Source organism: Felis catus, chromosome A1 (genome assembly GCF_018350175.1).
Source record: "Felis catus isolate Fca126 chromosome A1, F.catus_Fca126_mat1.0, whole genome shotgun sequence".
NCBI lineage: Eukaryota > Metazoa > Chordata > Mammalia > Carnivora > Felidae > Felis > Felis catus.
The window spans coordinates 218,578,855-218,593,269 of record NC_058368.1 but is presented as its reverse complement, the minus strand read 5'-3'; the positions used below and the strand labels follow the sequence as shown (position 1 = coordinate 218,593,269).

At 35.8% G+C, this 14,415-nt stretch overlaps 1 pseudogene; it reads left to right on the top strand.

Annotated features, from left to right (window-relative positions):
• Positions 1–12,688: 12,688 nt before the first annotated feature.
• LOC101084774 lies at positions 12,689–13,327 on the top strand (annotated as a pseudogene).
• Positions 13,328–14,415: the final 1,088 nt, after the last annotated feature.

Here is a 14,415-nt window from a genome sequence, read left to right as displayed (position 1 = left end):
GACCTCCCTCCAGGACCTCAGCTGCCTTGTGTTAGGGGTAAAAGAGTGATATGCCCTGATTCGAGAGACCCCCCGAAAACAAACCACCAGAGTCCAGAATCAAAGCCAAGCGGCAAGGGTCGTTTATTGCAGGTTTGAACCCGGTCCTCCGCGCACTCGTTGCCGGTGACGCTAAGAGGCCCCGAGCAAGGATCTTACAGCTTCTTTTATAGACAGGCACAAATAAGTTAGGGATTTTTTTTGAGGTTACAGAGCTGTTATTGGTTGACATTTAAATTTGAACGCTCAGCAGAACTTGTTTGGTTCCCGCCTTTATTTCAAACCACTCAGCAGAACTTGATTGGTTCCCGCCTTTAGGTCAGACTACAACCGGGGCACGCCCTGGCTGGTTTCTGGAATGGCGGGGGGGGGGGGGGGGGGGGGGGGGGGGGGGGGGGGTCTTTTCTCTTAGTCTCTCAAGAGAACTGTAGCTTAACATTATCCCAAACTTGAGGATCCTGTAAGTATACTTCCTTTATCTCAACTGCCCCAAGATATATGCTGGCAATTATACTCCAAGTTTATTGTCCCCCGATATACATCTGAAGCGTTTCATGACAGTTTTATTAAACAGTAATATGTGGCGTTTCTCTAGCACAGCTAGACCTTCAAGGTCCTGGAAACCTTGCTTCTTCCAAAATACCTTACAGACTTACCCTATCCCTGACCCCATCCCAACCTGAGGGTATAAAAATGAGTTGCCCATCATGACCCAAGTGCAGCTCTTTCTGCCCATAGGTCCTGTCCCCATGCTTTAATAAAATCACCTTTTTGCACCAAAGACGTCTTCAGGAATTCTTTCTTAGCTGTTGGCTGTGGACCACCCCACGAACTCCCCATCACCCTAAAACTTCATCAATACCGAATGTGCCTCTTACCAAATTATCTTGCTTCTGAAACTTATGTATTTGGAAATCTCCTAATTTAAATTATAATGAAGTGACTTTAAATATTATATCGATATATAATGGGTATCTTGTCTTTCACTTTTACAAAAATCAGAAAAAGAGCATCACTTGATTAACACTACTTTTGTTTTGCAACTTGCAATATCAATCAATATAGAGTAGATATATTTGACAGTCAACTGTGTTAACAATTTACAATCTTTTAATTGTTATCTTCTGTGATTTTTCATGCAGTTTACTTCCATACTCTTTGTGCTTCCTGGATTTACAGGCAATAATAAAAACTATTTTATGGGAAAAAATTACTGTTCTCTCATTCTAGTCTATAGATGCATTTCTAATATGTGTGTGTGTGTGTGTGTGTGTGTGTGTGTGTGTGTGTGTGTGTGTGTGTAAAAGAAGTAACCTATACAGTCACCTTTAAAAATTTTAGTCTGATATGGAGTGGTCAAAGGTTTGAGTTCTAATTAATCCAAGTTTTTACGTTTAAGATACAGTTTGCAAATGTTCGAACATCATAGTGTTGCTCTAAATAAGACTGACATTAATGCGGACTGAACAGAATTAATTGGTAATGAACGTTTTATTTTGTTTACATGTAGATATTTGCAGAACTTGTCCAATAGATTGGAAGGAGTGACATGACATAATACAGAAGTTTTTGTATTCTACTAGAGAGGAATTCTGTCTCCTCTTCTTGCATGTATTTGGTTAACTTTCTATACAGTAATTCCCTGCTTCAGGCTGGGTTAGACCTAATGCTCTTCCTCGACACCTCGGGTACTTTTTCTAACATATAAATTCACATCTTTAGAGGCAGAGATTTAAGACTCCAGGGCAGTTTCTGGGAGAAAGAATTTTCTCTTTCCTTCAAGATCCCTCTAGCTGCACTAAGAATCAAATTGGCATGAGACAGATTAACAGGAGAAAATAAAATTTAATAGCATACATATGGGGAATCCACATAGACATAAAATTCCCAAAGACAGTGAGGTAATGGGATGCTTATATGAGCTAAGGAGAGGGTTAGAAGTCTGAGGATAGAAAGCAGAAAGACCCTTAGCAGAAAGGTGAGAGGAGGTGTTTGGAAAACAAAGGTTGCCCCATTATGTTGATGAGTTGCTTTGGTAAACAGGAATCTCTGTTAAATAGCTCTCTTCCTGGTACAGCAGGCAGTTGAGGCAGTTGAGGCAGTTGGTGAAGAATGTATCCTGAATCTGTTGGCTTTTTATTGCTTTTAACTCAAAATGATGTTCATGCCAAAGTGGCCCATCTTAGGGCTGCCCTTGGCCTGTCTGCCCTTGGCCTGTCTAGTAGCGAAGTTTGATCACGGTATTAGAAGACCACCCAACGTGAAGGGAATGCACTAGGCACAGACAGGTGAAAGAAATCAGGAGACATTGGTAGTAGCATGTCTGTGTATGATTGAAAGTTTACAGGTTTTCAGGTTTGATTGCAGGCAGAAGGGCCATCCTCTATCAAAGTAATGCCTGGATTGTGCATCCTCCAGTATGGATTCTTGAGACACAAAGAATCCTAATCTGCAAATCCATTAGTTAGAATTGGGGGAAATGATAAGAATGGAATACCTCTAGCACTTTTATAGTTATGTATCAAATCAAAAGATTTCCTCTGCCGGTCTGAAGAATCTTTTAGAACCATATACTATGAAGTTAACAAAATGGACGTGTTCCCATTTTGCCAGGTAAAATTATCTGGAAATACTACAGAAATTTTACCCTGTGGCCTGAAATTTCTCATAATCAATCCTGTGTTATTAAGAGTGTCAGTCCAAGCGTGCTCTACTCCATCTTCAATCTGAAACTGATAATGTAGCGCATGTGTTGTTGACTAAATTAGTATATAGTGTTGAGTCTCCAAATTCCTAGTGATAATTAAAGTATTCCTAAAATATAAACATTATTCTTCACATGCAGATACAAATTTCAATGTTTCCTTTTCAAGATTGGTTCAGCAGCTTTTAAGAGAATTTAACATAAGGATTGAAAATCAAATGTGATTATTAAAAGTCAAACACAGGTGGGGCACCTGGGTGGCGCAGTCGGTTAAGCGTCTGACTTCAGCCAGGTCACAATCTCGTGGTCCGTGAGTTCGAGCCCCGTGTCGGGCTCTGGGCTGATGGCTCAGAGCCTGGAGCCTGTTTCTGATTCTGTGTCTCCGTCTCTCTCTGCCCCTCCCCCGTTCATGCTCTGTCTCTCTCTGTCCCCAAAAAAATAAATAAACGTTGAAAAAAAAATTAAAAAAAAAAGTCAAACACAGGTGCTAAAAGTATTAAATGTTTTCTAAAACAAGAATTAGAGTATCATATTACATAAACTTTAGAATGTGGCAAGTTGTAAAACTTGATTTCATTTGGAAAAAAATACTTAACACTATGATAAGGTAGAGTTAATTCCATGAGAATTCAAAGGGACCTAAATTCTAATAGGAGACAATTTTATGTGCCATAAAGAAAATAGATAAGACAAGAGAAGGAACGATAACATATGTGCACTTAATAAATCTGAGAAAAAGTCAAAATGAGTAGAGCCTTCCTCGATGCTGAAGTTTTGGGGTGATAGTGGGGTGGTTTGAAGCTGATGGCCAATAAAGGAGAGAGAGAGAGAGAGAGAGAGAGAGAGAGAGAGAGAGAGAGAGAAAGGAAGGAAGGAAGGAAGGAAGGAAGGAAGGAAGGAAGGAAGGAAGGAAGGAAGGAAGGAAGGGAGGAAGGAAGAGAAAGGGAGAGAAAGAATTCTTGAAGACGTCTTTGGTGCAAAAAGGTGATTTTATTAAAGCGAGGGGACAGGACTCTTGGGCAGGAAGAGCTGCACTGGGCTTGTGAAGAGTGGCTCCTTATATACTATAAAATTGGGGGAGATAAAGTCAAAAGGGAGGCCTCTAGAGGGACTTTGATTTGCTAAAAAGGATTCCTAAGATACCTGAGGCCTTGCTATTGTCAAGCTAAGGTTTTTCCTCTACTAAGGCTTTAGGACGGTAAGGGGTTCCTGGAGAAATGTTATACTTGGTATTTTCTTCAAGTGTTGTCAATGGGCTGCAGGTTATAAGGAAATTTAATTTTACCTGTCATTTCCTTCATGCCTTTGTTCCCTATATCATTATGGAGGAGTGAAGTTGGGGCTCCAGGAAACAGAGTCCATTGGCTTCTGGAGATTAAGCTATTGATAAGATTGCCTTTTTCTTGTAATTTACCAAGACATTTGTAAACTGATGGAGACTATTTCCTGCATGACTGTGATCTCTATCAGTTAACAATTATTTTTTCCTTCCCTTTGTCCTTGGGCATCCAGGAGTACCTGAGGCATATCACACATATCCCACCTGGTCTGACAGGGGGAGGGGGGAGGGTCGAGCTTGTATTTTGCCCAAAGCTTGCTCCACACTCCTTCATCACTCTAGGGAATAAAAGATAGCTTGTCACACTTTGCCTGAGAAGGAGAATGAGAAAGGCAGAGAAAACTATGTAGCAGAAAATGTGCTGTGTCTCTTCATAAAAAACTCACATGGTATTTCCAGAATCCAGAATTCTGCCAGCAACTACATTCTCTTAGCTAATTAGAATCAAAGGAAGTGTTTCAGGCCAGGTCTAGCTGATGTTAAAACGTCATTATTTCCATTATAATTCATTGCCTTGGTAGCTTTCCTAATGTGTGAAAATACTATTTTTAACTGAAAAAATAATGAAAATTTATTTCTTTTATTATATCTTTTTATTTATATCTTAAAAGTATTAAACACTTATGTGACATGTATATTTATATGATATTTCACTTAGAGAAAAAAGACTAGAAAAATTTCATCAAAAATATTGACACCATGGGGGCGCCCAGGTGGCTCAGTCTGTTAAGCGTCAAAATTTGGCTCAGGTCATGATGTCACTGTTTGTGAGTTCAAGCCCTGTGTCGGGCTCTGTGCTGACAGATCAGAGCCTGGAGCCTGCTTCATGTTCTGTGTCTCCCTCTCTTTCTGCCCCTCGGCCTCTCATGTTCTGTCTCTCTCTCTCTCTCTTTTTCAAAAATAAATTAGCATTAAAATATTTTTTTAAATATATTAACACCATGATTCTATGTGTATTTGGATTAAGTATATATTTGTTTTTTGTGAAGAACATACCCTCTTCTGTTCTTGTTTCCAGTTAAGTAGTTAAGTAAATCCCCTCACCTGGTTCTTAATAATAATAATAATAATAATAATAATAATAATAATAATATGGATACTAACATGATTCCACCCTAGTTATAGATTTTGGTATACTTTAAAAAATTTTTTTTAATGTCTTTATTTTTGAGAGAGAAAGAGACAGAGCATGAGTGGGGGAGGGACAGAGAGAGAGGGAAACACAGAATCTGAAACAGGGTCCAGACCCTGAGCTGTCAGCACAGAGTCCAACAAGGGGCTCTAGCCCACAAACTGAGATCATTACCTGAGCTAAAGCCGGACGCTTAACCAACTGAGCCACCCAGGCGCCCCAATTTTGGTATATTTTAGATTGTGACTGCTTCTTCCTCTAGCTATCAATCAATTAAAAAGTTAATAAATTCAGGCACTTCTTAATTATTCTGGTTCACTCAGCATAAGCATACTTTTACACAGCATTCTATCGTTCTCCATTGCAAAAGGTGAGATTTAAAAAAAAAAAACCTCTAAATGTGACATTTTGATATCAGAATGGACTCTTTCTTTCACAAGTTTATGTCACAAATTTGTGATGTTGTGCTAACATGATGAAAACTTTGAGAATATAGGTATTATCAGTAATCCATGAAATAAACGGGTACTACACATAGGCAGTATTCTTAGAATTATCAACAAAGCTTCAAAACATTCCCTTTCCTTAAAATTGTCCACAAATATAATTTACATAGTGAACCCTAGAGCTACAGAAACTGAATATGAAAATGAGTTGAAACCTTCTTATTATTATAGAATTTCAAAATGAAAAAAAAAAGCCATTAAATCAGTGTGCCCATCCTCAAGAAATGTAGAGCATTATTTCCTCAGTCATATTCCCCCATGATTTGTCCAACCTAGTTTTAAATGACTAAACCAATGAGGCTTCTTCTCTGCACCCTTTGGGATACTATCCCATAGCCTAATTCTAAGTACTATGAGGAATTTTGGTAGGTATGTGAATTCTCACGACATTTTTATGCCTTGTTTCAGCAAATTGCTGTTCACGGATGACTTCATCAAAAAAAAAAAAAAGGTGTCTTTGTATAGAATCAGAAGATTGAAAACTCATGCTGCATTTTGCATGATTTTTGATAGTTATTACCATCCTGAATAATGTGTACTTATTTCCATGACTCATTTTCTTCTATTATGATTTTATATAGTTTGTAAATAGAGTTACTGTGAACTGTCTCATGATGTCTAATAATGGAAGATGTGGAAGTTAAATGCAATCAAGTGAGAAAGATTAATTAAAAAAACAAAAAATTGCACCCTCAGATAGTTATCAAAGATTTTGATCTTTTTATTGTTTCTGTGATGTGACTATTAATTGTTACAAATAATAGATTTGACATTCTCAGCATGTTGTTTCAGGAAATAGTGATCATAGGCCAGAGAGCAAATATGTATTTGTATGTACTTCATGGGCACACATAGGTATATAGATACACACACATCTAAATTATAAAACTAATAAACATACACAACTGTATCTATCTATATATGTGTATTTATATATATTTCTTTTTCTGTACCAGTAATACGATAATAATCACTGCTATGTAGAGATATTAAGGAGAGGATCTAGGTTAAAATATAAGTTGGAACTATCTCCACATTAAAATGGTAACTAGAGTCATTTAAAATAGATGGGGATGTCCCAGGACTAATGTAGGATTGTGGGTAAAAAGGGGGGGGAACAACAGGAAAGATTTGTGGGTGTACCACCATTGAAAGAAATTTTAAAGAATAAGGAGAGTCTACAAGGAAGTCAAAATGACTCATCAAGATGAGTTGCATCTGCACCAACTATCTAGCATTATGTAGGCATCCCAATGTCGGAAAGCTTCATCCTCATCCCAAGCAAAAGAAAGGCATAGTTAAGGACATTACAGATTTGAAGTGTGCATTAAATACAACAATGCTTAAATTCCTGTGAAGTGTAAAGCCATTTTTGATATTATTTTATTGTGCATTCCATTAATCCTATAATTAGATTTTTGTTGGAAACGTCAATTTGCAATGACAAATGAAGAATAAATTATTATGGGAAAAAATAGAATAATGTGTTCAACTGACAATAAAAGAAAGAGTCATCTAAGTGTATAGATTTTTGTCATATACATTACATGTGGTGCATTATGCTTACTATAGAATGCCTCCATTTTATACTTTTTTTGGTATTTAGGTCAACAACTGAACCCAGTAAAATATTCACATAAAAAGAAAAAGTAGGGGCACCTGGGTGGCTCAGTAGGATGTGTCCAGCTTTGGCTCCAGTCACAATCTCAGAGTTTGTGAGTTTGAGCCATGCGTCCGGCTCTGTGCTTGACAGCTCAGAGCCTGGAGCCTGCTTCTGATTCTGTGTCTCCCTCTCTCTCTGCCCCTCACGCAGTTGTTCTATGTCTCTCTCTCTGGTTCTCAAAAATGAAAAAATCATTGGGGCACCTGGGTGGCTCAGTGGGTTAAGTGTCCAACTTCAGCTTCAGTTCACAATGTCACAGTTTGTGAGTTCGAGCCCCACAGTGGTCTGTGTGCTGACAGCTCAGAGCCTGGAGCCTGTTTCAGATTCCGTGTCTCCCTCTCTCTCTACCCCTCTTGCACTCTGTGTGTGTCTTTCTCAAAAATAAACATTAAAAAATGAAAAAAAACATTAATTTTTTTAAAAGAAGTAACATAATTAATTGCTACTACAAGCTAAATTTGATCAAAACATTTCACCACATTTTTGTAGCTAGTATCTGGAAATTCTTATTTTATTTTATTTTATTTTATTTTATTTTATTTTATTTTATTTATTTTATTTTATTTATTTTTGAGAGAAAGACAGTGTGAGCGGGGGAAGGGAAGAGAGACAGGGGTACCAAGGATCCGAAGCAGGCTCTGCACTGACAGCAGAGAGCCCGATACAGGGCTCAAACTTACAAACCATGATATCATGACCTGAGCCAAAGTCAGACACTTAACCAACTGAGCCACCATGAACCCAAAATTCTTTTTATTTTAAATAGCAATAGTTTGTCCTCTAAGAATTATTTTGTTATTTTCCATATATACAAATTTGAGAATGGTATAAATTTTGGTAAATAAATTATCCTGTTCACTACATCATTTTTGTAAATATGATTTCTGCAATTTTGTGTCCCTACCATTACTACTTTGTCATTGCATATGTCCCTAAAAGATTGAACCATTAAGCTGAGTTAGCTCTGATCTTTAAGGTGAGATTAGGGGGAAAAAAAAGAATAGTCCAGTTAAACTGTTATTCAGCCATTTAGTTTAAAAAATGTGGGATTTATTAATTTTATCATTATTATATGTACAGAGTTTTTCTTATATAAGATTACTTTAGAATAAAATCTCATGGTATTTGTTTATATGTAAAACCTAGAAAGGTCATGCTTTTGGAGACCTTCTCAGTTATATTTCAGAATCATATTATTTACATTTTTTCATAATGTTAAATGTCATTTTGTTTGCAGGCAGAGAACCAACTTCATTCCTCCATTATATTAATGGAATGAATGAAATTAAAAATGTATCATCAGATTAATGAGCCAGAGGAGAATACCTATTACTACTTTTAGACAGCACAATACTATCGATTTAGAAGGTTAAATGTTTGCTACTGCTAGGTTGTATCACATAAAATGAGGAATAATGAGTTAAGACAAATTATATGTAGTCAATACAATAATGGTTTACATTCTACGTCTAGTTTATGGATTAAAGGAAATACATATATAATATGAAGAGTTGGTGTTATCTGAACTAAAAATCTTATAAAGCTTATCTATTTCTACTATTTTAATTCACCATGTAAATATTCCCTTCCCTTATGTTTTATATCTTACCATCCATAGAGTAGCATATATTCCTAATTTAATTTTATAATTTACTGATATATAGGTATTGCCAGGTGAATAACTTATATTAATTATATTGAAAATAAGATATGTCAGGAACATATTGAAATAAAATCAGAAATAGTGACTTTCAAGTTTAAATTTTATTTCTCTGTATATTTAAAATATAGGGGATAGTGAATACTTAATTTATGTGAAGACACTAAATATATTACCATTGAGCCTTATTTAGACTTCAGACATCTTTTATTTTGACCAACTATGTCCAAAAAATGTGTCTCTAAATGCCTCCATGTATGTTGATCAAATTCCATTTTTCCATGATCCCCTATGCTCTTTATGTCTACTGATTGGTCTGCTTTCGATGAATACATTACCACCTTATTTATAGGTATTTTGACTTTAGCAACCTCGTTTTTCCCTCAGCAAACTTGAAAGTATAGGTATTATTGTTGTTGTTGTTGTTTTTGATTTTTTAATGTTCATTTATTTTTGAGAGAGAGAAAGAGAGAGCATGATCAGGGGAGGGACAAAGAGAGAGGGAGACACAGAATCCAAAGCAAGCTCCAGGCTCTGAGCTGTCAGCACAGAGCCAAGCACAGGGCTCAAACCCAGGAACCATAAGATCATGACCTGAGCCAAAGTCTGACTCTTAACCGACTGAGCTACCCAGGCACCCCAAAAGTATAGGTATTATATACACGCAATCAAATAAAAAATTTTATAACTGTGACATAAAGCATTGATGTATTTACAGTAAGTTAAATATGGTTAGATTGTTTGAACAAAAACTTTAAAAATAGTTTAAAAATTAAGTGTCTTCTGGAAAATAGATAAGAACTATTTAAAACTCTGCCAGTGAACCTAGCTAATCATTGAATTCCCATACATGATAAATATGATTTATTTATTTTATATCTACACATAAGATATTAACAAAGTTAGCATTCAAACATAACATATGAAAGCACAAGACCTTTAATATTGCTTTAAAATAAGCACATCCTCAGTGAACATCTTGGGAAATAGAAATCAATTGCTGCCAAGAAAATTCTCACTTTGTCAGCTTGTTGAAGTGCCAGAATTGTAACTTAACTGAATACCCTATCTCCAAATACAGTCATCTTATAAGGTACTAGGGATTAAGATTACAGCATATACATTTTGGGGGGATGCAATTCAGCCCATAATAACCCCTCTCCCCAAATCATTACATAAATCCATAAAATTACATAAAAGAGAATAGAATAGTGATTATGTAACACTGGGTTATAATCACATATCAAAACCAGGTTATAACACTTCAATTTATGTAATTTAGTTATAATACCTTTGTACTTTGTAGGTGCATTGGTTTTGTGTGTGTGCGTGTATGTGTGTGTATAGTATCAGAAAGACCACACGAGTCTCAACTTACTGTGTTGTCTTACAGAGTTTATTCTGTAAAAACTAGGTTATTATAGAGTTAAAATCTAATAATATACATGGTAGTTTGATTTTAGAAGCTGATAAAATTTACAAATTTCTAATAAATAAAATTTATTTCCCATTTTTTTCAATTCCAAACTACTTACTTCCTTTAGTTATTGAAACCAACGAGAAAACAAACAACTCCCTAAAACATAATTGAATTTTGTTCTCTTTTATATAAAAAGAGAGAAACCCCTGAAATTTACATGCCATTCCTGAACACTAAAACATTTTTGAATTGATGATTTGAGTTAAGTTAGCTTTGTAAATTAGAACTGCAAGTAAAGACATTGAAAATTGAGTATAGTGAGCATATACAGGAATGTGTTGTATGTGTGTGTGCTGTAAGTTGTTTCATAGTGTATATGTGTGTGTGTGTGTGCTATAAATATATATATGTATATATATGATAATATATATAAGATAACATATAATATAGATAAATAAGATATATGTAAATATATATAAGATATATTAAATATACATATATATATATCTTATATAAGTAAGACAATAAAGAAGAAATCATTTAGTGTATTAAATATCAAATATCAGCCTTTTACTGGCCCAAAACGTAGCTTTCTAGGATTTTTGAATAAGATTCATATTTAATGTAAGTACCTCAAGCTGTTGGAAATATTCTCAAGAAGAAAAAAAAATTGAACTTAGTGCAGAGCCCTGCACATTCTAAAGTGTTTTGTAAATATTTGTTAAATATAAAGATCTTTAAGAGTTACTGTGATGCTGCTATCCAGTTTCCCAGAAATCTTCCCTCTCTAATTAGCTACAACAAAGTCTTCTCTTTTCTGTCTTCTGGGGTCAGCCCTTTGGTGAGGAGGGAAAAAGGGTGCACAATAGGAAACAGCATAAGTGGAATACTGACAACAGGAAAAAAGAAGCCAATAAACCAAACTTGAAATCTAATATATCTTATGCTACTCAAGTCCCCTCCAGATCTAAAAGGGCAACTGCTCCCTGGCCCTCAGAAACAGGAGGAAAGGATTATTGTTTGGGTGGAGTGAGATGGCTGAAAGAAGTCCTGAAATATGTTTCCTAACATTCTGGGCTACTGTATTCCTGTTTCAGGTGGTATAGTAAACAATAATGTGCATGTTCCTGTGCTTCGCCTTAATTGATGGCATGAACAGAGCAGCCAGTCTAGCAATGAAGCTGAAGTGTCTCTGGAATGGGGAGGGAAAAGGGGCAAAAGGAACATGTTCAAATCTTTGGATGAATTTTACTATTTTTATAGCATGAATCAGGGTTGTTTGCTGTAGTGTTGACTGAAACTTATCAGTAATCATCAGACATTGTTTTAGTAAAAGTGTAAAGGTCATTTGTTGCTGTTATTTGGATGTAAAAATAATGACTTTATCTTTAAAACTGTAGACGGTACTTAGAGCAGATTGTGTCAGAAAATTGCCAAGATATAGATCAGTTTGGGAGTTGGTGGCAGGAAATTAGAATGAGATACACATGAAAGTGTCAACAGCAGCAAATGTGCATATCTCTGCCTTTTTATCAGTTATTTTTAAGCAGCAAAAAGAGACCTGGGTAAACAGATCTTTAGCAAAGAAAGAGGAAAATCCTACATAGGATTCACAGAGGGAGACATCACCTGAGGGAGTAATCCTAAGTCTTTCCATATTTGAACACATGTAGAACCTTAGTCCTATGACAGATTTTTGTAGAAAATGTATGTTGCATTAAAATTAATTTCATAAGTCTATGTTAGTAATTCTCATTTATATTTTTTATATAAAATGACGAATGTTTTAAGCAAACATTCAAGTAGTTTATTCACTCTTATTCCTAAAACAGATGAAGGGAACTCAAAGTTAGTCAACACTTACAAAAATTATGTCTCCTTGTGTTAAAAATCAATTCTGTAGAAAACTGTATCATAGAGGACAGCCATGTTTCAGTTAGTGTATAAGCAAGATCTCTGAGAAGGTGCAGTTAATGAATCAAAATTAAGGTTAAAACCTTAATTGAGTGACACCAAACAGAGGAAAATACGTTTCAAACTGAGTGAATGTGATCTTAGATTATCTGTTCTCATAGCTGTCAAGAGAAAGGACATGGTTAGAAATAAGAAAAGAGAAGCAGCTGGTGGTCCTGGTGCTGCTGGGTTGTGTGTTGTGTAGGAGGGTTGAACCCCTCCCCCCCCCACTGCCACCAGAGGAACCCCTTGGTCATAGTTAAGTATTAATGATGTCTTTGAACTCTGAGTGGATCTACAATGGCTTCAGCAGTGTGCTCCAGTTCCTAGGACTCTACAAGGAATCTGGAAAACTTGTATTGTTGGATTTGGACAATACAGGCAAAACCACTCTTCTCCGCATGCTCAGTGATGACTGATTCGGCCCACAGGTTTCAACATTAGATCCAACATCAGAATAGCTGACAATGGCTGGAATGACTTTTACAACTTTTGATCCTGGTGGGCACAAGCAAGAACACCAGGATTGGAAAAATTATGTGCCAGCGGTTAATGGGATTGCCTTTCTGTTGGATTTTGCATATCGTCCTTGCCTCATGGAAACCAAAACTGAGCTAAAGGCTTTAATAACTGATGAAACAATATCCAATATGCCTATCCTTATCTTGGGTAACAAAAATGACAGAGCAGATGAAATCAATGAGGAAAAACTCCATGAGATAGTTAGGCTTTATGGAAAGTCCATAGGAAATGGGAATGTGACCCTGAAGGAGCTGAATGTCCACTTCATGAAAGTATTCATGCACAATGTGCTCCAGAGGCAAGGCTATGGTGAGGACTTCCGCTGGTTTTCCCAGTATATTGCTTGGTGTTTGGACAGTGAAAATAAGAGTTTTACTTCTCTTGACTGATCCAAGAATAAAAGGAAGGAAAGAAGGAAGGGAGGGAGGGAGGAAGAAGGAGGGAACAAGGAAGGAAGGAAAAAGAAAAGTAAAAAAAGGAAGACCATGAAAAGTAAGTTAAAACTATGAGATAATGGGGTAATATTCAACTAAATTCTTCTTCTTACAAAAAGTAATCAATCTTCCCAACTCCACCTGTTTTCCTTCCACTAGCTATTGTATTCTGGAGATTTATTATGATGTATCTAGGAATTAATTTACTAGTATTTCTTATGCTTTGGATTTTCTGGCTTCTTGGAATTACAAGTTTGTGTCTTTCATCAATTCTGGAAAATCCTCAGGTATTGCTCTCTAAATTTCACCTTTGACCTGCCTCTTAGAGTTCCAATTAAATATCTGTTAAACCCTTGTTCTATCCTCTATACCTCTTAGTCAGTTTTCTGTATTTTATATTTTTATGTTCTAACACACTGTGATCTGACAACATTTAATGTTTATATTTTCTGTTAGTTGAATTTGATTTGCTGTTAAAATCATATTTTTTAGTTTGCTTATTTTATATTTCATTTTTAGGTCCTATTTTAATCTAGGTTCTTCTTTCTGTTTTTTTTTGTTTTTGTTTTTGTTTTTGTTTTTGTTTTTGTTTTTGTTTTTGTTTTTTTTTTTGTCTTTGTTTTTTAGTGAATCATCTTTCCTGGCTATAATTTCAAGCTGGCACTAAAAAAAAAATTAATCCCGATAAGCCTCATATTTTATTCCTTTTCCCATTCATGGTGCTTCATTTCCTTAAGAGTTAGATCAATATTAATCCTGGTTATACAATTACTAAAAATAAATTCTTTTGAATTAATCGTAGAGTTAAGGTAAATGTCACTTCTTCCAGTGAGTCTCTGATAGGTTCTATCAGGCACTTATGGTTGCTGTAAGTTACATAAAAAGTGAATTCATAATGGATCATAGACCCAAATATAAGATGTAAAACTATAGGGGCACCTGGGTAGCTCAGTCAGTTAAGCATCCAACTTCAGCTCAGGTCATGATCTCATGGTTCATTGAATTCAAGCCCTGTGTCAGGCTCTGTGTTGACGGCTTAGAGC